At 53.5% G+C, this 22,793-nt stretch overlaps 2 long non-coding RNA genes across 2 annotated transcripts; both read right to left on the minus strand.

The window, feature by feature from the left end:
* Positions 1-214: 214 nt before the first annotated feature.
* On the minus strand, positions 215-2,040 carry LOC140680608 (uncharacterized). Its single transcript, XR_012051967.1, has 2 exons — positions 1,664-2,040; positions 215-610 (listed from the first exon to the last, which is right to left on the minus strand). It is a non-coding gene; the product is annotated as an uncharacterized lncRNA (long non-coding RNA).
* Positions 2,041-18,674: 16,634 nt separating this feature from the next.
* Positions 18,675-21,032, minus strand: LOC140680637 (uncharacterized). The gene is made up of 2 exons (XR_012051991.1): positions 20,471-21,032; positions 18,675-19,348 (listed from the first exon to the last, which is right to left on the minus strand). It is a non-coding gene; the product is annotated as an uncharacterized lncRNA (long non-coding RNA).
* Between the last annotated feature and the right edge of the window lie 1,761 nt (positions 21,033-22,793).

Below are 22,793 nucleotides of genomic sequence, written 5' to 3' on the forward strand. Positions count from 1 at the left end.
ATTTTGGGGGGTTTATACCAAGTTTTGGGGATTTTTTAATCAAGTTTTGGGGATTTTCAATGGCTTCTCCTGAAAAAGATGGAGTGGAAGCTCAGCTTGCAAAAGCTGGTGTTGGTGTGTGCTTAATGTTGATATTTTAGGGGAAAACAAAAGAGAAAGAGAAGTGAAAACAGGAGGAAAAGCACCAACAAAAACACCAGGGATCAACCACGAGGTCATTCCATCATTTTATTGCACCACATCCCAAATTAAATTCAGAATTAAAACCAACCCCGCCATTCATTTATCATTTCTTTTTTTAAAAGCTAATTAAGCGCATCTCGTTATGAGGTAATTTCTGGCAAGCGAAGCAGGTCTGGAGACGTTCCCGGGAGCCAGGACGAGGTGGGAAAAGCGGGATTTGGGATTTGGGATGGCTCCTACTTCTGCTTGGAGCACTCCTGCTGCTGCTGCTGCTGCTGCTGCGGGGGGAGGCTCTTCACGGCCGCCTTGGCCTGGCCTTTGGAGGCCGGGCTTTGCTGGACCCCCTTGGGCAGGGCCCCGCACTTCTGCTGGCACTGGGCCGGGATCTGCTGCGGCTGCTTCTGCTGCTGGGACATCCTGGCTGAGCCTGCGATTCAAAATCACAGAGAGAAATTAATTTTAGGCTCAAATTCGCCTTTTTGGGGTGTTCGGGTTCCGGGCGCTGCCTCAGCTTTGAGATCGACCCCGCAGGTTTAAAGTTAATCCTAAACCAGGCTGGGATTAAATCCCTGACGGTGCTGCAGCTCAGCCCGAATTTTGGGGAGTTGTTTCCTGCCCCTTTTTGGGTTTTTTTGGATCCCATCCCATTCCCTGCAGGATCGGTCGCCCCGCTGAGGGATCAGGGAATAGCTGTGCCTAAAACGAGGATCAGAGGCAAAACCCCGCCTAACAAAGCCAGGGCAAGGCTGCAGAGCTGGAGAGAAGACAAACGGCACCAGGGGTTTTCCTTCCTTCCTGCTGCTAATTTTTTCCTGGGGATCTCGACTTTAAAAAGCTCGGGATAAAATGTGGATTTGGGGGAAAGCTGAACTCAACGAGAAGCTCCAAGAAAAGGAGACAAAGAGGAGTGGAAAACTGGGAAGAATCTCAGGACTGGGAGTTTTGTCAGGGAAAAATCCTTTGATAACAATCCCAATATTGGATACCTATCCAAATATTTGATAATATTCCCAGCATTTGATAATATTCCCAGTATTTGATACCAATCCTAATATTTGATACCAATTTTTGGAACCACCACGCCTCTGCCCCAGCTCGAGATGCCCAGAGCAGGAGCCACACCCGAGGCCATGAAATTCAGGTGGATTGAGGATTTTATCCAAGGAAACGGAACCGGCATCCCTGGAAATCCGGGAAGCTGTTCCACCATCTGCCCATGGATGCCAACCTTTGGTTATCCACGGGATTCTTATCAATCCTGGGAAAATTATCACGGAGTTCTGACCAGAAGAGTCCCAAACCTCCAGATGGAGCCTCAACACTTCCAAAACTCCATAAAATGGTTTTCCATCCATTGCAGGTGGAGTTTTTTGGGGAGACAACGCCAGACTGGGGAAGAAAATGGCAAAAAATCCCATTTTTCCCACCCCGGGGCACCAACCCCCTCACTGGGCAGTGAGAGGGGCAGGGAAGGACTCACCTGGCGCGTCCTGCTGGAGGAGGGAGCTCAGGAGGAGCCGCTGCGGGTGTGGAGCTTCCCGGAGGAGCAGCTTTTATAACCCTGCGGAAGGGCCGATGCCTCCGGATTAAACTCGGTGACCAGAATCTTTCACAACCGGAACCGGCTCCGCTCCCACCTCCTGGACCTCAGTCAAAGTCTGGGAGAGATTCCCTCCTCTCCCGGCTGCGGGGGACTGGGTGTTTTTCACACAGGGCACACCCAGGGCTGCTCATCGCGGGGTGATTTGTTAATAATTCATTAATAATTTCTCAATGATTCACCCCATCCCCATCCCGGGCAGAGATCCCACAAATCTGGGGAAACACATCTATTCAGGAATGAGTTTTAGGGATAATTTTGGCTGGGGAACTCCTGGAGAAATCTGAGCGGGGTTGGGAATCTGTCCCGTCTCCTGGGCAAAGCACCAGGTCCCAGTTTGGAACGCTGTGGTTCTGGATTTTGCTGTTTCCCTTCCCTAATTCCCATCCCAAAAACAGGAATGAATTTTTTTCATCCCCCAAGAAATCAGGAAGATTTTCCAGGCTCCTCCGCCTCCAGGCTGATGAAATATCCCTAATTTATTGCAATTATCCCGGGAATTCCAGCAATTCCTGGCGCTGACCACAGCTGGTGCATCAGGACTTGGCCACAGGAAATGTCGGGAGGACAGCAGGTCCCTCCAGGATTTTCCAGGTGCTCCCGTGATCCCTGTTGCACCGGTGATGGATCGGATGAAGGTGCTCCAGAATCAGGTGACTCACAGAGGAGAGGAGCTCCACATGATTCCTGATTTAAACCTTTTCCATGATTCGTGGTTTAAACCTTTTCCAGGCCTCCGAGAGGACACAAAAGTGGCAACCCAGAGCTTGGATCCCAAAAAATTTGGGGTACAAATTCCTCATTTCCTATCAGTTTTCCTGGGAATATCCAGTCCAGATGTGGTCAGGCGTAGGGGTTGGTTTTTTTCCATAATTCCTGACTAAAACCTTTTCCATGCCCCCAAGATGTCACCCAAGTGGCACCTCCAGGGCAGAGCTGGGATCCTCAAAGATCTGGGTTCCTCAGGAGGAATCTGAGGTGCAGATTCTTCATTTCCCCACCCATTTTCCTGGGAATTTCTGCCCCAAGTGTGGGGCTGTTTGCCCTGATTCCTAAAACCTTTTCTATGCCCCCAAGATGCCCCAAAAGTGGCACCTCCGAGTCACTCCTGAGGCAGAGCCGCGAATTCCATGGAGGAATTCCAGGTGCTGATTCCTCACTTCCCCGTCCATTTTTTGGGAATCTCTGTCCCTGCTTTGCCTCTCAGGTGTGCTCAGGTGTTTGCCTTCCCCAGCTGTGTTTTTTTTGGCTCCCATGATCCCCGCCTGAGGGTGTCACCTCCTGGTGTCACCCTCTGGTGTCACCTCCCGGTGTCGACAGCGAGGGACACAAAGAGGAACCTGCTCCTCGCCTCCCCACCTGCACATTAAAAAGGCAATTTGGAAACAGTGTCGGCACACCCCCGAATATAAATATCTCTCTTTTCTTCTTCAGATTAGATGTTCCCCACCCTTCCCGTAATGAGGGGGTAGGTGGGGAGCGATTTCAGCATTCCCAGACATGGAAATGGCGTGGCCAGCACGGAGCCTGAGGTGAAGAAAGCCACAGGCACAATCTGGGACACAGTGAGAGCTTTATCCCCAAAATTTGGGGGTTTTTATGGGTTTAACTCCCTCCAGATCACAGGGTCACCTTCAGCCTCAAACTTAGCCAGAATAAAGATGTTTATTTAAAGATATTTAATTAAAATTGTGCCTTCCAGATGTTCAATTCCTTTATTAATTTAAGGCTTTCTTCCACTTAAATTCACCCTTTAGCGGTTTCTAGGATTTACTTCCAAAATCCCAAGCTGTGGAGACCAAAATTCTGTCTGAAAATCAAATTTCTATCAATAATTTCAAGCATCCTTCAGAAAAGAATTGACCAGACAATTCTTTCCTTAAACATTTTTTTACTTCAGGCATAAAACCCTCCCCAACCGTTTTTGAAAACAGAAATCAAGGAAGATATTTTGGGGTCTGAAATCATGGAAATGGGGAGAAAAAAGACAAAAGAAAGCTGGTGCCATCAATGGTCATTTTTTTATTGCTGCACAGGGAATTTACAAGACTGAGAAGAGACAAGAGGAGAAGGGGAGGGGAAAAGCATCGACATCTTCCTCCACCAGCTGCTGACAGCGCTTCCTGGGATTCCCAACGCTAAAGTATCGGGAATACCCAAGGAAAAACGCTGTCAGGAGCAGAAGAGAAAACACAGGGAACACTCAGAGAGGAAACGTTTTCCAAGACGAAGACAATGTGGGATGATCAGAGTGGGAGAGGCCTCGTGTCGCCGGTGGGTCTGCGCCGTGTTTTCCATCTGGAACCGCGGCTTCGGCTCCTCACCGGTCACTAGAGCCACCCCGCGGGGCCGGGCCCGGCGTGGGGATCAGCAGGGGCGGGAGCAGGGCTCCAGGCACACGGTCTCGCACGACTCCACGCACTTGGTGCTGCAAACCTCGGCCTGGCACTTCTCCACGCACTTGGTGGCGCAGGGCTCGGGGCACTGGGTGGCACAGACGTCCACGCACTGCGGGGCACAGCTGGTGGCGCACTGGGTGGCACAAACATCCACGCACTGTGGGGCACAACTGGTGGCGCACTGGGTGGCACAGACGTCCACACACTGTGGGGCGCAGCTGGTGGAGCACTGGGTGGCACAAACATCCACGCACTGCGGGGCGCAGACCTCCACGCACTGGCTGGAGCAGGGCTTGGCGCAGACGTCCACGCACTGCGGGGCGCAGCTGGTGGCGCACTGGGTGGCGCAGGGCTCCGTGCACTGGGTGACGCAGCTGGTGGCGCACTGGGTGGCGCAGGGGGCCTGGCAGACCTCGACGCACTGCGTGGCGCAGGGCTCCGGGCACTTGGCGCACTTCTGCAGGCAGATGGGAGGGGGCAGGCAGGGCTGCTTGCACTGCTCGTAGTAGTAGGACATCCTGGGGAGGTGCCGGGGCAGCGGGAAGGAGCTGGGAAAAAGCTGGGAAATAGACAAAAAATAAATGATCAGGATATCAGTGCGTGCTTATCGAGGTGCAATTCGCGGCGTGAGGTCTCAGTGGGTTCGTGTTCGGCTGAGGAAAGGAATGGTAGGAAAAGCCGCCTGCATTCAGGATTCCTGGGTTCTGGAGCTGGAAGGCACCCACAAGGATCTCATCAAGTCCAACTCTTCAGGGAATGGCCCCTGCAGGGATCAAATGTATGAGCTCGGCATTGTGAGCGCCATGGTCCGGGCCAATCCCAGGGTTTTTATGGAATTAACGCTGCCAGAGAATCCCTTCCTTCATCGGGAACCTATTAGGAAGCCTCAAGCCACAAATCCTGAATTTTATGGGATTATCAATTTTGTGGAAGCCATACACACAAAAATAGTCCAGTTCCTTATTCTCAGTTCCAACAGCAGATGTTCCAGGGCTCGTCTCTTTCTTACCAGATCCTCACGCCCACCTGGGCACGTCCTCCGCAATGGGAATTCCCAACCACAAAGCCCAGAGGCCACAAATCCCGCCATTATCCTATGGAATCATGGGATGGTTTGGGTTGGGAGGGATCTCAAAGATCATCTCGTTCCAACCCAGACCAAGTTGCTGCAAGACCTGTCCAACCTGACCTTGGACACTTCCAGGGATGGGGAATCCATGGAATAACCTGGGCCAGGGCCTCACCACCGTCATGGTTCTCTCCCAATATCCAGCCTAAATTTCCCATATTTTAGTGCAAACCCATTCCCCGTGTCCTGTCCCTGCAGTTCCTGAGGAAAAGTCCCTCTCCGGCTTCCCTAGAGCCCCTGCAGATCCTGGAAAAGGCTCCGAGCTCTCCACAGGCTGACCATTCCCAGCTCTCCCATCCTGATATTCCTGCAGATCCTGGGACTTCACTGGAATTTTTGGGGGGATTAATGGGGCTCCTCCTTCTGTGAGGGAAGGGTTCCCCAGAGGCTGCAGCTCCCATTTCCAGCTCGTTTCCTCCTCTTGGCTTCTCCCAGAGGTCTCCCTCAGCTTTGCCCGCAGGAATCCTGCAGCTCCCTCCCTCCGGATAGAGCCTCTTCCCACCCATCCTGTTTGAAGTCCCAGGAGCTGCTCCACCGCATCCATTAATTTATTTAATTCCCAGCCTTAACGAGGCAGGAACAAATTAACCAGGATGGAACAGGAGAGAGGAGGAGAAGCCACCATAGTTCTGGAGGAGGTGACTTCTCCAAGCTCCTCCAGCCAGAGCAAACCCTAAATAAAATCTCCAATTCCAGAACAAATCCTGGAAGGGAAGCACAGGAGCGAAGCTCTCCTGGGACGCGGAGTGAACTCTCTTTTCCACGAGATATCCTGATAAAAATTCCCTGATAAAGCCAAGGAGGACTTACCGGGTCACCGGTCCTGGCGAGCGACGGAGTAGCCAAAGGAACTGGTGGGAGCCTTCGAATCCAAACCTTTTATACGGCCGGAGTGGCGTCAGCTCCGGAAACGCGGGAGCCCGGGGGATAGACAGCTGACCACAAACTGCCCCGGCAGGCTCCACCTCCACATGCTTTGCATGTTTGTTTGCACCCTAATTTCTGGTGGAAGCCCTCTTCCAGGAAAGCAGGTGATGCTGAGCCAGCCGCGCTCCCATCCCGGTCATGCGGTTCCCAACGGGAATGGAGGAGTCATTAAAAAAAAACCAGCAGGTGCTGAATTAATTGGTTTTCAGAAAGGGATTTAATGTGCTGGGACATTTCCGTGGCCTTATTTCCATAAATGTTGGGTTTTGATAGCTGGAGTTTTTCCAACCTGGGATGGCTGTTATTAGGGAAGATGGATAATTAATTGGATTTACTATGAGAAATACCCTGTCCTAATTCTCATGGAAAGGCACAACCAATCCTCCAGCATTCCCACAAAACCTTGACGTCCTTGTTTTCCTCATAAATTAAATAATTTCATTCATCCAACCCAAATCCTCTCCATGGATTAAGACCATCCGTGCTTGCAAATTCCAGTGGGGACACAACTGCAGGTTTTTTGAGGAACACTTCAAGCCATTCAAGGCAGAATAATCCTCATTTTAAAGCTGTTTTTCCCTCACAGGAAAGTACAAAAGGCTTCAGTTTAAGTGGGATTTAGACCCAGGATACAATTTTTATTAAAGTTTTGCTGATTATGGAAAATCCACATTTCTCACAGATATTCCAATCATGGAGATGGGAACGTGACCATCACAAAGAATGCTAAATAGGGGGAAAAAAAACACCCCAAAAAAACCCAACCCAGCATGAGCAGCACGTCCTGTTTACGCCCCAAGCCTGGAGTCTCCCAGAGAATTCCAGGCATCAACACCAGTTCCTTCCCACTGCTTATACTGGAATTCCACCTGATCTCCACGGCTTTTGCCACCTCACGGGTGGCTCAGCTTTTCCACAGACTCAGCTCCCCACACTTCTTCCCCGGAGGCGCCGCTGCCCCGGAGGCTTTTCCGGGGATAAACCGGGACTGGCAGAGTGGTTTGCTTGTCTTAAACACCTCCTTTGCCACGGGAGGAGAACCTGAACCCAGCAGAGCTCAGATTTGGCAGCTGAATTTTTTAGGCAGATGAATCCCTCTTCATTTTCTCCTCTTCGAGCTGCCGGGTGTGGAAATTTTCCCCCAGAGCAGCTTCCAACTCTTATCTTCCCAAGGAATATCCCATATTCTGGTTGGAACAGCTCCTCATTATCTCCTCAGGCACCAGGCTCACCTCAAAACCATCTCTGAGCACCGCTCCTGCACCTCCCTTTCTGCCCCGAGTTGTGTTACACCCCGTTGTTAACTTTGATTAGCAAGAAATTGAGGCCTTCCAAAAGTGGATTATTTCGGGAGACGTAAAAGGATCCGCACTCCGACACATGAGAACATCACGGGGTTGGGTCGTTATCCCTAATTGGCACTTATTTGGGAATCTCCATTACGTTTATGGGCAATTGGAGCCATTGGAGTTGTCACATTGGTGTTGGTGAGTCAGGACCCCACAGAGACGTCTTTTGTGGCTCTGGTGACTCCTCCCGCAGCGGGCTGGGCGTTCCAGAGGGAATTCCATGAGGGAATTCCTCAAGGGCAGCACCCCCAGCTACAAGGGTCCAGGCCCATCTTCTGCTGAAGGGCCAAAGATTTTCCAGGATCCCAAAATTCCAGAGATTGGGCAAGGTCTCCCAGAACATCAAGTCCAAGCTGTGTCCGATCCCACCTTGATCATCCTGAGGAATCTCCAGGAATTCCCTGGGCACCTCCATGGGTGGCCACTCCAACCCTCCCTGAGCCCCTTCCAAGGCCTGGCTGCCCTTTCCAGGAGGGATTTTCCCAAATTTCCCACCCTGAGCCTCCCCTGGCACAACTTGAGGCTGTTCCCTCTTGTCCTGGCCCTGTTCCCTGGAATCAGATCCCAAATCCCCTTGGATCCCCCTTTTCTCCAGGCTGAGCCTTCCCCAGCTCCCTCAGAATTTTCCAGACCCTTCCCCAGTTCTGTTCCCACCCCTGGACAGGCTCCAGCCCCTCCATGTCCCTCTTTCCATGATTGTCCAGAACTGGACATGGGGTCGAGGTCCAACCCCTCCATCCCTGCTCAGGATTCCCATTTTCCCAAGCAAGGAATTTTTCCTGTGTGTTTCAATCAATTCTCACGGAAATCAGGGATTCTCCCCATTTTCCTGCCAAAACCCTCCAAACATTTCGCAATTGAACGTCCTGGGCCTTCATCAGACCCAACTTTCCCCTCTCCTCATTCCCACAAGGACCTGGGGAAGGTGGGAGGTCTGACCCAGCTCTCCAGCACTGACCCGGTGGCTCCTGGAGCCCTGGAATTTTTGGGATGCCAGGAGGATGAGAGCAGAGGACATGAAGCCTCACATGGAGGTGAGTGGCTCCTTCAGTCCATGCCCGAGGGACAATTTGGATCCAGCCACGAGAGGAACCCAAATCCCACCATTCCAGCCTCTTTTCCTGTTTACTCCGGAAGGTGAGCACTCAGGAAAGAATGACAATTAGCACCTGAGTAATTAAATCTGGGAAGGAGGAACTGGCTGTGGTTGCAGGAAAAAAAATCCTCACCTTTTTTATCTCTTTGCCTTCTTTGCTTTGATTTTCTCAATTTTTTCATGAAAATCTCTGGATTTCCTCCAGATTTTTTTTAATTTAGTGGATAAAATTGCTTTGCTCTCCATGGAAATTTTACAGCTCACCTGACAGAGAAACCAGGGGGATTCTACAACATTTTCTTGTAGTGAGCAGCAGTTTTCTGCCTGTTTTAATTTCACAGGTGTGGAATAAACATCCGGGTGGTCACGCAGGAAGAATTCCTGTTTGCATTTTTTTCTGGAAATGGTGTTTCTGCTCTCTGCTGCTCCGAGGTGATTTACAGCTGAATTATTTGGATGTGTGAAGGATTAAATACCTGCCAGCACCACGCCAGAAGGGAAAAATTAATCCAAAAGCCATTTTTTCCCCACCCACACTTTATTTCCTGAGGGATTTGGGAGCAGGAGCGAAGGACATCGTTGCTCGCACTGGATTTTAATGAATTTTCGAGGCGTTTTGGGGTCCAATGAAACCCCACGGGGATCAGAGGAGCTCTGAGGGCGGAGCTCACAGGTTGTCACCAACCCCGGGCCTTGGGGCATCTCCAGAGGAGCCGGTGGCGGCTCCCAGACGGTCCCACCCCGTCTGCCGCCGCCCCCGCTCCTCCCGCCCGCATTCCCAGCGGGATTTGCTCCGCCAAACCCTCCCCGCGCCAGCTCCCAGCCCAGCTCCGCCTCGGGAGCCTCCCGGGACGGCCCCGACCCCCGTTTGGGGCTTTGGGATGGAGCGATGGGAGTGATGCAGGAGCGCGGGAAAAATTCCTCCCTTTTTGGGGTTCCCAGGTGTTTCTCCAGCCTGGAAATCCCACCTGAACTGGGATATCAGACGTAGATTTGGGATTTCACACACTGATCTGGGGTTTCAGACATTGATCTGGGATTTCAGACATTGATCTGGGGTTTCAGACATTGATTTGGTATTTCAGACATTGATCTGGGATGTCAGACATTGATCTGGGATTTCACACTTTGATCTGGGATTTCAGACATTGATTTTGGATTTCAGGGATGTCAGGACTGACAGAAGGGCTGGAGATGTGCCGGGGGTGGGAATTGGAGTGGATTTCGGGAAAAGGTTCTTCCCACCAGAGTGTGGAAGCGCTGACCAGGCTCCCCAAGGAATGGTCACCACCCCAAACCCACCAGAGCTCCAGGACAGCGCTCCCGGGCACACGGAGGGATTTTGGGACGTCCTGGGCAGGGCCAGGAGTTGGATTTGGTGATCCCTGTGTGTTCCTTCCATCTCAGGGCATTCCACAATCCCAGTGAGACCTTCCCAAGCATTTTTTATTACAAACATCAGGATTTTAGGAAAGGAATTAAAAGGATAAAGGGCGGGAAGTGAAGGAAACGCGCGAGGCCGATGCCAGGATCTTTTATTTTATTGCTTCAGAATACGGAAAGGAAAAAATCAGGAGGAAGAACAGACGGGAATTCCTCCATGGCACTCCCAGTGCGAGGGGGAACTGTGGATTCTTTCTCCCGGGGAACAATCCCGGGGGCACAAAATCGCTCGGTGACATCCCGTGAGGAATGGCGCTTTCTTGAGGTGAAAAACAGCAGGAACGGGGCGGAACGCGAGGAAAATGAGGATTTACTCTTCCTTTGGAGATTCCACGGGGAAACCCCCACGGGGAGCGGGGTCTCCTTTGGATCCCAGCCCGGAGCCCCTCAGCGAGCCCGGAATTTGGGGCAGCAGGAGACGGAGCAGCGCTGGCCACACACCGGGCAGGTCTGGGTGACGCAGGTGGTGGGACAGGAGTCCGCGCACCTGGTGGCGACCTGGACGCCCCCGCGGCACTGCGAGGTGGCACGGCAGGGGTCTGCACACGGGGGGCGACAGCTGGGGACACAGCACGGGGCTGGGCGCGTGGTGGGGCAGGTGGTCACTCCTTGGGAGCAGGGGTCTTGGCAGGTGGTCACTCCCTGGCAGCAGGGGTCTTGGCAGGTGGAGGTGCAGGTGGTCACTCCTTGGCAGCAAGGGTCTTGGCAGGTGGTCACTCCCTGGCAGCAAGGGTCTTGGCACGTGGAGGTGCAGGTGGTCATTCCTTGGCAGCAGGAGTTTTGGCATGTGGTCACTCCCTGGCAGCAAGGGTCTTGGCAGGTGGTGGTGCAGGTGGTCACTCCTTGGCAGCAGGAATTTTGGCACGTGGTCATTCCTTGGCAGCAAGGGTCTTGGCACGTGGTGGGGCAGGTGGTCACTCCCTGGGAGCAGGGGTTTTGGCATGTGGTCACTCCTTGGCAACAGGGGTCTTGGCACGTGGTGGTGCAGGTGGTCATTCCTTGGCAGCAGGGGTCTTGGCACGTGGTGGTGCAGGTGGTCATTCCTTGGCAGCAGGAGTTTTGGCAGGTGGTCACTCCCTGGCAGCAGGGGTCTTGGCAGGTGGTCATTCCTTGGCAGCAGGGGTCTTGGCAGGTGGTGGTGCAGGTGGTCACTCCTTGGCAGCAGGAGTTTTGGCATGTGGTGGTGCAGGTGGTCACTCCCTGGCAGCAGGGGTCTTGGCAGGTGGTGGTGCAGGTGGTCACTCCCTGGCAGCAGGGGTCCACGCACCTGGTGGCACATCTGGTGACACAACAGGGGTCTTGGCAGGCGGTGACGCACCTGGCCACCCCCTGGCAACACGGATCCGCACACGTGGTCACTCCCTGGCAGCAGGGATCCACACATCTGGTGGTGCACTTGGTGACCTCCTTACAACAAGGATCCACACACGTGGTGACACGCTTGGTGACATCCTGGCAGCAGGGATCCACACACGTGGTGGTGCACTTTGTCACCTCCTGGCAGCAGGGATCTTGGCACGTGGTGACACATTTGGTGACCTCCTGACAACATGGATCCTGACACCTGGTGGTGGCACATCTGGTCACACAGCAGGGATCCACAGACCTGGTGGCACATCTGGTGACACAGCAGGGATCTTGGCAGGTGGTGACGCACTTGGTGACCTCCTGGCAGCAGGGATCCACACACGTGGTGACACACTTGGTGACGTCCTGACAACAAGGATCTACACATCTGGTTCTGCACTTGGTGACCTCCTGGCAGCACGGGTCAACACATCTGGTGGTGCACTTGGTAACCTCCTTACAACATGGATCCACACACGTGGTGACACGCTTGGTGACCTCCTTACAACAAGGATCCACACACGTGGTGACACGCTTGGTGACCTCCTTACAACAAGGATCCACATACGTGGTGACACACTTAGTGACCTCCTGACAGCAGGGATCCACACATCTGGGGTCACACCTGGCCACACAGCACGGATCTTGGCACGGGGTGGACCACTTGGGCACCTTCTTGTAGCACGGGTCCACACATCTGGAGCTGCTCTTGGTCCCCTTCTTGGAACAGGGATCTCCACATCTGGTGCTGGACTTGGAGCCTTTCCTGCACCATGGAATCACCCACGGGCTGCTCCACTTGCTCACCTTCTTGCAGCAGGGTTCGTAACACGGCGTGAGGCCCCTGGGGGCTTTCTTGCCACACGGGTCCACACACGTGGTGACACACCTGGTGACCTCCTGACAACACGGGTCCACACACCTGGTGACACACCTGGTGACCTCCTGACAACATGGGTCCTGACACGTGGTGACACGCTTGGAGACCTCCTGACAACATGGGTCCTGACACGTGGTGACACGCTTGGAGACCTCCTGACAACACGGGTCCACACACGTGGTCACTTCCTTGCAACACGGATCTTGGCATGTGCTGGTGCATGTGGTGGTGCATGTGGTCACCTCCTTGCAGCAGGGATCTTGGCATGTGGTGACACACTTGGTGACCTCCTGGCAGCAGGGGTCCACACACGTGGTGACACACTTGGTGACCTCCTTACAACAGGGATCCTGACACGTTGTGGTGCATGTGGTGGTGACCTCCTTGCAGCAGGGATCTTGGCACGTTGTGACACACTTGGTCACTTCCTTACAGCAGGGATCCTGGCACGTGGTGACACACTTGGTGACCTCCCGGCAGCAGGGGTCCACACACGTGGTGGTGCACTTGGCCACTTCTTTGCAACACGGATCTTGGCATGTTGTGGTGCACTTGGACACTTCCTGGCAACACGGATCCACACATGTGGTGACACACTTGGTGACCTCCTTACAACACGGATCCACACATGTGGTGGTGCATGTGGTGACCTCCTTGCAGCAGGGATCCTGGCACGTTGTGACACACTTGGTGACCTCCTGACAACACGGATCCTGACACGTTGTGGCACACTTGGTGACCTCCTTGCAGCAGGGGTCTTGGCACGTGGTGGTGCATGTGGTGACCTCCTGGCAGCACGGGTCCTGGCACGTTGTGACACATTTGGCGACCTCCTGGCAGCACGGATCCTGACATGTTGTGACACACTTGGTGACCTCCTTACGACATGGATCCACACACGTTGTGGTGCATGTGGTCACCTCCTTGCAGCAGGGGTCCTGGCACGTGGTGACACACTTGGTGACCTCCTTACAACAGGGATCCTGACATGTTGTGGTGCATGTGGTGGTGACCTCCTTGCAGCAGGGATCCTGGCACGTTGTGACACACTTGGTGACCTCCTGGCAGCACGGATCCTGGCACGTTGTCACACACTTGGTGACCTCCTGGCAGCAGTCCTGGCTCCTGGCGCTGCTCTCAGTCACCCGGCAGCAGCAGCAGGGGTTCCGGCACGTCGTGGTGCACCCGGCCAGGCCCTGGTAGCACAGGGGGCCGCGCATGGTGGCCGCGAGGCCGCAGTTGGCGCAGCCGGCGGCCTGTGCCGCGGCCAGGCCCCCCAGGCTGACGTAGGTGGTGGTGCCGGGGTAGCAGCAGCCGCTCCCGCGGGAAGGGAGGCACTGGAAGCTGCCGGAGGTGCCGCAGGGGTCCGGGCTGGACCTCACCGGGAAGCTCCTCACCAGGACAGCGGGAGGGGGGATGCAGATCTGGCTCAGCGGGCAGCCGGTGGCGCGACGCATTTTTGGGGGGAAGGGGGGAGGCTGGAAGCAGGAAAGGGATAAGGGTTAAAAGGTGTGGAAACATTCCAGGCTGTTCTATACACGGAATTAAATCCTCCTTTTTCCACGGAGTCCCGGCTCCGGGCGGGTGCCCGCGGAGCACGGCAGGAGGAGGGGAGAGGGAAAACAGCGTTGACTCCACATTAAAGTGTTTTAGACAAATTTGCAGCTATTTTCAAGCAACGTCCTCTCAAAAGAGGAAGCAAAAATTATTTGGGCTCTTTTAGGCTTTCTGGAAGGTCAGAAGCCTCCACCTGCTCGCACCTCCCTGTGGTTCGGGATGAATCTTTCCCATTCCTTCCCTAATTCCACCCAAAAAGGGACGCTGCCCTCATCCAGAGGACACCAGTGGAGGCTCTGTGCTGGAAAACCTCCCCAAGGAAAGGCTCTGCCGTGCTGCTTTTCCCACAAAATCTGCCTGGCTCTTCCCACCGGGACTTTTCCTCCCAGGCACGGCCTTCCCTGGCAGCCTGAGAGTCTCCGCTCCTTATCACCCCTCCCATTCTCCCCTTTGAAGTCCCAGCCTGGCCTTTTGATCTCTCCCAACGCCAACAATTCTCTGGGTGAAACCAGCAGCAAAGCCGAGGACAGAGAGAGAATCTGGTCCTCCTCGATGGAGAAAGAGCAAAAACCCACAGCAAATAAACCCCGGAGAAGATGAAATTAAAATCTGGGGGAATCCCAACCCCAATATCCCCAAGCAGAAACACTTTTAAGTCTTTTAATCTGCTTCTGCACGGCTCCAAAATAAAAAAAAAAAAAAACAAAAAAAACAAAAAAAACAACCACGAGGTGACTTCCCAGGAAACCGAGCTGGACTTACCCAATTCTCCACCAGCGAGCACCAAATGAAACCAAAAATGGCTTGAGGAGCAGGACAATAGGAATCCTTTTATAGGATTTTGGTGTCCGTGGCTCCGGAAGTGAGACACCTCAGGGGTATGGAAATCAAATATTTAATAATCCAGACCTGCTCCGCTCCAATCCTTCAATTACTTCGCTCGACGTTATAATTTTTAATGTCGCCGAGGTGGGACATGAGACTCTTTATGACTGCAAGGAATTCCCCATCCACGTATTTCCTACGGACTGGGAAATGCGGATGAGACAGCCTGGAAACAATCCCCCTCGGGATTAAACTCTGGAAAAAAAAAGTTGTTTTGGTGCATTTGGGGAATGGAGGTGGGGTGGGACTCTGGAAGGGTCTTGGCTCTCTCACAGTATTCCTTCTGCTGGGAATTTTATTCCTGATTATCTGGCCAGTTTTTCCTCAATCCCTCAGTTGGAAGAGCCTCTCCATGAATATTTTGGATGGCTCAAAGAGGCCCCAGGATCATCCCCATGTCCCTTCCAGGGTGGACAGATCCTTCAGCATCTCCCAATCCACTTTTTCCTCAAGGTCCCTGGAACATCTGGGTGGCTTTGCTTGGTTTTGAGCTGTGGGACCCAAATCAGCCGCAGCTCCAGATGTGGTCCAGGAATTCCCTGGACACCTCCAGGGGTGGCCACTCCAAACCTCCCTGAGCCTCTTCCAAGGCCCTTTCCAGGAGGGATTTTCCCAAATTTCCCACCCTGAGCTGCCCCTGGCACAGCTCGAGGCCGTTTCCTCTTGTCCTGTCCCATTCTCTGGGATCAGATCCCAAATCCCACCTATATCCCCCTTTTCTCCAGGCTGAGCCCCCCCATCTCCCTCAGAATTTTCCAGACCCTTCCCCAGCTCTGCTCCCACCTCTGGCCCCACTCCAGCCCCTCCCCATCCCTCTTTCCATGATTGTCCAGAACTGGACACGGCACTGGACATTCCCCTCCCCAGTGCCCAGCCCGGGGACAATCCCTGCCCCGGTCCTGCTGGTCATTTCTGCCACAATTCTTTGATTCTGTTTTTAAGACAAATTTGATTTGATTTGTTGGGATTTTGGCTGTTGGCCTCCAGGGAAATCTTCACATTTCGAGGATCTCCAGGATCTTCCAGGACCTCTCCCGCGTGTCCCAGCTCCACCAGGCGACACCCAGGGCGATGAGGGATGAACTCTCTGATCTCAGTGGCCTTTGGGCCGATTTTTGTGCCCGTTTTGGGTGCCAGGAGGTCACACCCAGCCCGAGAAGGTGACAAACTTCACGAGGCCATCACTCGGAGCTGCCGCTTTCTCCCCGCGGAAAAGTCGTCCCTGCCTGGAAAAGAAGGAAGAGAGACCCAACCAGTTCCCCCGAGACATCAAAGGCTCTGGAATTGCTCCCGAAGTCACCCGGTGACACAGCCAGGGACAGGAGTGACTCGCACCAGAGGCGAGGCCGTTTTCCACCAGGACACCAAGAGGGGTTTTGCTTCTTCTCCCTCCAAATTTGGGTGTCCAGTGTGGTTGGGTTTGGTTATTTCCCGGAAATAAATAAATCTGGGATTCATGACCCCTTGGGTTGGGAATTTGCTGCTGACTGCAGGAAAAATTTCCTCCTTTTTTTGCTTTTCTGGTCAAACCCCCCAAAAGGAGCTTTTCTTGCTCAAATCTGTCCTCAGCTGAACATTTCCAATGATTTCCCAATGTTTTTTTTGGGAGAGGGAAAGGAACAGATTTTATTCACGTTTTTGGTTTTATGGCTTTCCAGCTGGGTGGAATTCAGTGGGTTTGGGATAAAACTAAGGGATAAGGGTGGTGGTCACTCCTCCAGTCACCTGCCCGCTCGTCCCGCACGAGGACACCGCCACCGTCACGACAACAGAGACGGGATTTGAGTCAGAACTTCGGGAGCGGATGGAAAACATCACGAGATGAGCGGTGAGCAAAGAGTTTCCAGCAGCTCCGTGGAAAAACAGGACAGAAAAAGGTCAGACGTGTCTAAAAATAAAAGAATCCCCCAAATCCCACATCCCATCCTGTCCCTAATGGACCTCACGAGGTGTTGGGCTGGAGGATGCTGGAGCATCCCAAAAACCTGCCCGGTCACCGGGTGATTATTGGAGAGCTGGCCGGGAATCCACTCATTTCCCAAATTCCTCCCTGGCGTCTGTGGGGCCACGTGAATTCCCGAGCTCCAGGTCTGGCTCCAGCCACGGAAATAGGCGTTTTCCATTAAAAATAATTAGGCAAATCATCCCTGGCGGGGCTGGGGCGGAGCGAGGCCGTCAGCAGCTCCAGGTGCCTGGGGCCGCGCGGCTCCGGCGGCCCGGGAACACACCAGGAACATCCCGGGATAACGCGGCCGCGTCCGCCCTGCCGATCCCAACCCAGGTGAGTCTCCTTGGGATCCTGCAGATCCCATTTTCCAGAATAGATTCCCTGGAAAGCTGAGAAAGCGGGATTTATGGCACTCAATTTCCTTGGGGATAAAGGTTACAGAGCGCAAAATCCTTCCCTCACGGCTGGCTTGGCTGTAATCTGGAATTCCCAGGGATGTTCTGGAAAATTCCTCTTGTTCCAGCACTGGATTTAGTGGGATTAAACCCCATCCTGCCAGGAGATCCAGGATCCATTCCAAACAACTGGAGAAGGGAAAAACAGCTGGGGAAGGGAGCCACTTGAAATTCATAAACCTGAAAATGTGAATCAAATCCATTATTACCCCTCAAAAAAGAAGTTGGCAAATTGTTGGAATTGTTTGGCTGAGAGCAGATTTTAATGACAAAATCTGATTTTGGGAGTTTGAAGGGAAAAGTGAAAAAATGAGGAATTTTCCCCTGATTTTTTGTGGGATTGGGTGTGAAATTGTTCCCTTCTCTTGCAGCTCTCCATCGCAGGGAGATGAATTCCCAGTGCCCGCCCTGTTCCTGCCTGGAAGAGGCTGCCCAGAGCCATCCCTGTGCCGTGGTGGCCCCGGAGCAGAGTTCCCAGGCGGATCCCTGCCCGTGCCAGGACGTTTGTCCCTCCTGTCCCTGTGACCCCCCCCAGGTCCCCCTCAGGGTCACCTCCCCATCCCTCCCCACGGACTCGGGGCCCTGCGCGGATCCCGTGAAAATCCAGAGCTCGGCAGAGGAGCCCTTCACCTTTGAGACCCCCGGGATGTGCGTGATGAGGTTCCCGCTGCAGAAATCCATCCTGACCGTGGAGCTGTGTCCCCCTGACACCACCGGGACCTGCCCGCTGCCCCAGGAGGAGCTCGGAGACACCAAAACTGCCGGGACCTGCCTGGACAACCTGGAAAAGCTCAGCCAGGAGCTCCCGGCCGCCGAACCCTGCACCCTCGAGGTGGTGGAGTTGGGCGCAGATGAGCCTTGCCAGGCCCAGGGTGTGATCCCGGGGGATCCCTGCGCATCCCAAAGCGCGATTTCCATGGATCCCTGTGTGTCCCAAAGCGGGATTTCCCTGGATTCTTGCGCATCCCAAAGCGGGATTTCCATGGATTCTTGCGCATCCCAAAGCGGGATTTCCACGGATCCCTGCGCGTCGCAATCCCAGGGACTTGAGGACGCCGGAGATGCCAAGGACACCAAATCCCAAACATCCCCACGGAGCCCGTTCCGCCTCAACTCCTGCACTTCCAGCATCGTGGAGCGCTGCCTTTCCCGCTGCCAGAGCTGGTTCCGGGGCAAGAAATAGGATTGGGATCAGTGGGATGAAGGAAGGGGGTCCCTGCCCAGCTCGGTGAGTCTGAGCTTCCCAGGAGTTACAAAAAGAAAGGAAATTGCTTCATGTGAGATTAAAAAAAGAAAAAAAAAAAAAGCTGCTTTTCAATCATCACTTAATTACTGTCTCAGTTTGATTGCCCAACGAAAAGCGCAATAAATAATGGGAAAATGATCCAAGTGGGAATTGCAGCCGGGGTCCTGTTTCGTCACCTGCCACCTTTTCGCTTCCCACAGACAAACGAGGAGGTTCAGAGTCTGCCTTAATTCATTTATGGTTTTGCCTTTGCATTTTTAATCTTCTTTCTTAATGATTTCCCTCATTAAAATTGTGGGAATATTAAGGAAAACAAATTTTCCTCAGAAATAAAACTCAGGGAGCTCCTTCCCCAGAGATGAGAAAAATTTTTTTAGGGGGAATTCTGGGCTGGATCTGAGTTTGGGGATCACCAGCAGCACCCCAGGGCTGGGGCTGCTCCCGAATTTTTTTGGGGAGCCGGAATCCAGCCTGGAATCCACGTTTTCCTGGGATGAGTCCTCACCCCAGAGGCTCTTCCAGACACGGAGAATTCCAGTTAAACCAGCAGCTCCCAGTTTGCCAAAGGCTCAGAACCCCTCAGAGCCCCCAGGGGAGGGGGATTTTCTCTGGAGGCTTCATTTGGGAGCTCCAAAATCCAGAACGAATGGAGAAGAAACTCCTGGGAATGTTTGGGAAGTGCCAGAGCCTGTCCCAGCTCCCGTCCCGCTGTCACCAGCCAGAAGTGGCACTGGAAACTCGGGCAGGCCACTGGGAGAACTGGTCGGGCCCGGATTCCAGGGCCCCGGTGTCCAGCAGGGGAGAGCCGCTCCCTCCTCCCTGCCCAGCAGCTTCATCCAGGGCCATCCCGGTTTCCATGGAATTAGGAGACATTCCAGCTTTTTTCCGAACCTCTCTGATACATCTGCTTCCAAATTAAAAAATAATCATCGGGATTTAAAAGCAAGAGCGTGGAGTCCTCAATTTTTGGGAAATACATGCTAAAGATGGAAGAATTCCTGCTGGGGAATTGGGTGAAAACATCCTGATGAATTGGGTGAAAACATCTTGGAAAATGGATTTAAACATCCCAAGGAATGGGATGAGAATATCCTGAAAAATGAGAATAAAACATCCTGAGGAATTGGGTGAAAACATCCCAAAAAATGGGATTTAAATGTCCCAAAGATTGGGATTTAAATATCCTGAGGAATTGGATTAAAACATCCCAAGGAATTGGATTAAAACATTCCAAGGAACTGGGTGAAAACATCCCAAATAAAAAATGGGATTAAAACATCCCAAGGAATGGGAAAATGAGCAAAAGGGAGCACGGAAAAAAATCTCACCCTCTCCAGGAGGATTGGGAAAGAGAACGGGAAAATCCAAAATATTTGTGAGTTTGGGGTCTCAGAAGGCACGGAAAGGGTTTAATTAATTGCTCCTTAATTATCATTAATTATCACTGGCTTTGTTACAAGTGTCTCAAAGCAAGGGAAGGATCTGGGATGTGAATCCCTGATTTGAATTGTGGGATTATTCAAATCCGGAGAATTCGAGGGGAGCCCTGGAATCCAATTATCCCGGCAGGAACAATCAAAATATCCTCATTAACATGGAAAAAAGAGCAGGATTAGGGGAATTTCTGACACTTCTTAACATCAGTGGGGATTAGGGACAGCGGGAAGAGCTCTGGAAAAGGAAGGATTTAATTCCAATTATTCAATCACAGAGATGTGGGGATGGAAATCCCTGCGGAATGGGAAGGTCCAGGAATCTGCTTCGGGACGAGGCAAAAAGAGGGAGAAAAGGCTGGAATTTGGGGTGAATTCCCGCAGCTCTCAGCAGGGGAAGAGGGAAGGAAATGGGAAGAAATGGCTAAGGAATGTTGGGAAGGGGACAATGTGGGGAAAAGCCGGGAAAACACGGATAAAACCAGTAATAATATGCGTGAAACCTTCAAAAACATGGATATAAGGTGCAATAATAAATGAAATTAAAATATAAAATAAAATATATCTAAAATATAAAATTATATAAAATCGACCTTCCTGAGCCATTTGGGGGACTCCCAGTTCTCCCAGTTCTCCCAGCCCGGCACTGGGGGCAGCGCAAGGAATTCCAGCCCTTTTTCCCTCCGCGTGCCTCAGTTTCCCCGCGTGTCCCCGTCCCAGATCCACGCGCGGGACATTCCAGGGGATCCCAGTCCCGCTCCCGGAGCCACTTGGTGGCACTGTGGGAGAAGATTTCCATGCTCGCTGCCGGATCCAGGAGAATTCCAGGATCATCCTGGGCAAGAGCTCCGGGATCACCGACTCCGAGCTGTGCCGGTCCCCCCTTGGTCATCCCGAGGGATCTCCAGGAATTCCTCGGACACCTCCAAGGGTGGCCACTCCAACCCTCCCTGAGCCTTTTCCAGGAGGGATTTTCCCAAATTTCCCACCCTGGCGCAGCTCGAGGCTGTTCCCTCTTGTCCTGTCCCATTCTCTGGGATCAGATCCCAAATCCCCCCCTGGCAGATCCCAAATCCCCCTGGCAGATCCCAATTTCCCCCTGGATCCCCCTTTTCTCCAGGATCACCCCCAGCTCCCTCGGGACTCTCCGTTCCCTTTTCCAGCCCTGGCCCCGCTCCAGCCCCCCGGACCAGCCCCACTCCCATCCCAACATCCTCATTCCTCTGCCTTTGTTTCCCCTCCCTCCCCACCCCTCTCACCAAACCCGTTCTGAGCCCCGGGCGTGGCTCCGGCGCCGCCTGAACCCCAACCCCGGCGGGGTAAAAATAACCAAAATCAGCAAATTAACCAAAATAACCTTTCCCGCCCAATTCCTGCCCAATTCCTGCCCAATTCCTGCCCAAGGTGTCCGTGGGAGGGGCTGGCTGTGAACGACCGGGAATTAATTCTGGAGAAAATCCTCATTAATGAGAAAAAAGCAAAGAAAGATGGAGGAATTGGTGAGGGGCGTTTCAGGGGTGTCTCCCCTGGAATTCCCAGGCTGGAATCCCGATCCTATAAGAGATGGACTCCCTGTGTGGTTTGGATGGGATATTCGGAATTCCCAACCCTCCCCTGGTGCGTCCCCAGCTGAGATCCCCCAGAACTCACCCCAAAATTCCACCCCTTTGGGCCGGATCCGGGGAATTCCGACAGCGGCACGCGCTGAACCCCAAATCCCGGTGGGGCGGGGGCGGTTTCTGGTTTGGGATTTCTGATTCAGAGCTGAGGCCGCCGTGGGGTTCGGGGCCGCCTCGGAGGTGACGTCGGAGGTGGCACCGAGGGCTCCGTGTCCTGCGTGTCACCGACCTCAGACGAGGCGTGGGGACCTCGATGGGGCTGATTGGGGCCGGGGACAAACAGGATGAGGAGTCCTGCTGCCCCAGGCCGGAATGACCCCGCTGACCTCATCCCACCGCTCAGCCACATCCCGGCTGGAAAAGTGTCCCAGGACACCCTGAACCCAGGCGGGACAACTTCTGCCATCCCAGGTGGATCCAGCCTGGCCCTGGATGGGGAATCCATGGAAGCACCTGGGCCAGGGAAGGATTGATCCCTAAAATCCCATCTAAAGCAGCCCACGGAATTCTGGAATGGTTTGGGATGGGAAGGAACCTTAAATCCCAAAAAATCCCACCCTGGTTCCATGGGCAAGGACCTTCCCCTATCCCAGGTTGTTCCAGCCTGGCCTTGGGCACTCCCAGGGATGGGAAATCCATGGAATTACCTGGGACCCTCACAGGGAACAATTCCTCCCCAAAATCCCACCCAAATTCCCCCTCTGTCCCCCTGACCCCATTCCCTGTGCCCTGTCCCTGAAGTTCCTGAGGGAAAGTCCCTCTCCAGCTCCCCTGGAGCCCCTGCAGATCTTGGGGGGGCTCTGGGGTCTCCACAGGCTCAACATTCCCAACACTCCCAACATTCCCAGCCTGGATCCATCAGGGAGCAACTTCATGCCTTGGGGACACCAGAACCCAGCACAGAATTCCTGGTGGGATCCCACCAGAGATGAGCAGAGGGGGAGAAGCCCCTTCCTCATCCCCCTGCCCAAATTCCTTCGGATCCAGCCCAAGGGATGGGGTGGATTCTGCTCATGGTGGATCAGGAAAAGCATTTTTGGGGAAAACCCAGCAGGAACAGGGGTTCAGCACCACCAGGACGTGCCTGGAGCCTCGTTGCCTCATCCCAGAAATCACCAAATCCCAGGAAAGCGCTCCCGAGGCCAGGGACCTTTTCCAAGGCGGATTCCCGAGGCTCCCGCACAGCCCCAGCCCCTGGGGTGGGGATTCCAGACAGTTACAGGCCACCAAATCCTTCCTCATTTGCATAATCACCCCAAAATCCACCCCAAAATTACAGCGTCCCAAGGGTGTCATT

Source organism: Taeniopygia guttata, chromosome 25 (assembly GCF_048771995.1).
Source record: "Taeniopygia guttata chromosome 25, bTaeGut7.mat, whole genome shotgun sequence".
Lineage (NCBI taxonomy): Eukaryota > Metazoa > Chordata > Aves > Passeriformes > Estrildidae > Taeniopygia > Taeniopygia guttata.